We start from the raw sequence: 2509 nt of genomic DNA, 5'->3' as shown, positions 1-2509 counted from the left end.
TTTAAGATCATCGAAGATAATTTCTTCCTTTGCATATTTTAAAAGTAATCATTAATCAGAAGTGACTTTTCCAGGGCAGTGATCGTCAAATATCAGCTGACAACACAACACATACGGAATTTGATGAATGATATTATAATATTATGATTATTGCTTTCTTTTTTTTTCTTTGTTTTGTTTTTTACGAATTAGTTCAGGTGGAAAATTATTGATCGTAATTATTATAATCAACAAACGCGACAGGCAGCAAAATCCCACCCCCACACTGTAGAGATCCCTAGATGTAAAATATTGTTCTACTCCAATAGTTTCCTCCCCAGAACCGCTAGACTTTGAAATTCCATTCCAGGTCCCTGCTTCCCCAACAGTACTGACGTGCAAAAGTTCAAGTGTAACGTGAACCGACATCTTGCTGCCCAAATCCCTACATAGTACTCCAGTAGTTGTTGCCCCTGATAGTAGCCCCCTACACCAAAGTGGCAATTTGCCTTGTGTGGGGTGAAAATGTAATAAAAAAAAAATTTAAAAAACGATTGATTCTATAATAAAACACACAATTTGCACAATTTAAATTTCATGTTTAAGCGTATTGTACGACTGGGCAACGTCGGGAGCCAGCGAAATACTACTATTATATTTTAGATTATATTATATGTAATATTATTTTATAATATATAATATTTTTATATAATATATAATATAATTATATATTATATATATTATATATAATATAATATATATAATATAATTATATATTATATATAATATATAATATTATTATATAATATATAATATAATATATTATATAATTATCTATTATATACTATTATATATATTATATATAATATATAATATTATATAATATATGATATAATATATAATGTAAATATATATTATATACTATTATATATATTATATATAATATATAATAAAATATATATTATTATATAATATAATATAATGTATAATATAATGATACATTATATACTATTATATGCATTATATATAATATAATATATAATAGTATTATATAATATATAATATATAATATAATTATGTGTTATATACTATTATATATATATTATATATAAGATAATATATAATATTAGATAATATATAATATAATATATAATACTATTATACATTATATACTATTATATATATATCATATATAATATAATATATAATTTTATAAAATAATATACAATGTCATATAATACTAGCGGGAGTACCCGGCGTTGCCCGAGTGTTTGTTTCCGGGACAGGGGGGGGAGTTTTAAAAAATGTTATGGTAGGTAAGTAGGAAGGATCAAACCCCGAGTCATGAGTAAAAGTAGGAAAATAAAGTGTGAAAAAAAACAAAAAAAAACAAACATCTGCAACGTTAACAGTTCGGCCACCAAGAAAAGCCCATTCCAGTTGTTTAGAAAAAAAAAACAAAAAAAAAAAACGACTACGGTAGGTCGGCGCGAACGTGAAAATATAATGTGAATTGTCCAGCACGCTAACCACTAGCCACAGAGCACTGCAGCTTAGTTTAGTGATTTTAAATAACTTCACATGAAAGAACTACGAAGCCAAACCGGTGTTCTCTTCTCAACTGTTCCTTGTGAACGATCCCCAAACGGTGTTAAGTGGTGGCAGGGGGAGGAGGAATTTATTAGAGAGAAAATATTTTACCACTTCCATTGATCTTAACCGATTTTGGCCGTGACTTCTCAGCAGAAAAAGTATAGAAATCTAAGATTATCGAGGAATTTGAGAAATAATAAGCCTATAACACACCTCAGATATTGTTCTGCCGTTTGTACATATTATATTTGCAGGAAATATCTTGATTTTTAATCCTATTAATGTCAAAATCCGACGGGAAAAAATGAGTTCATTTTATTTATATAGAGAAGAGAAGATAATATATAATATAATTAAATATTATATACTATTATATATATTATTTAATATAATATATAATATTATTATATAATATATAATATGATATAATATATATTATAATTATAAATTATATACTATTATATATGCATATATTATACTACTAAAAATAGATAATTAAAACATACTACACATGCATTAATGTATTTTATCTCTCTCATTTTCATCCGCTAGTATTTTTTAAAAATCCTTCATGGAAATAGGAAATATTTAGCCCATTTTATTTTTTTTGTTTTATTATTTATTTTTCTAATGAGAAAATGTATCCTTCAGAAGAATTACTTAAGTTGAAATTATTATTTCCATCACTATGGTGACGAGACTTACCTCGTTAATCTAAAGAAGCTTGGTATCCTTCAAAGGCTGAATTACATCTTATATGAGCCACGTGGGAGGCAAGGGAAACTTATTCTGGCGTTAAACATCATCAATGAGTATTTCGATTACCTTTCACGCAGCGTCTAATCGATCATTGACGCTTTGTCTCAACTGCACAAAGAAAGTTAATCTCTGTTTTTCTGCAGTGTTTCCGCTTGTCAGAAGAGATCGTGACGATGCC

Source organism: Euprymna scolopes, chromosome 4 (genome assembly GCF_053919585.1).
Source record: "Euprymna scolopes isolate OS-2025 chromosome 4, ASM5391958v1, whole genome shotgun sequence".
Lineage (NCBI taxonomy): Eukaryota > Metazoa > Mollusca > Cephalopoda > Sepiida > Sepiolidae > Euprymna > Euprymna scolopes.
The sequence above is the reverse complement of the archived record's forward strand: the minus strand, read 5'-3'. Positions refer to the sequence as shown.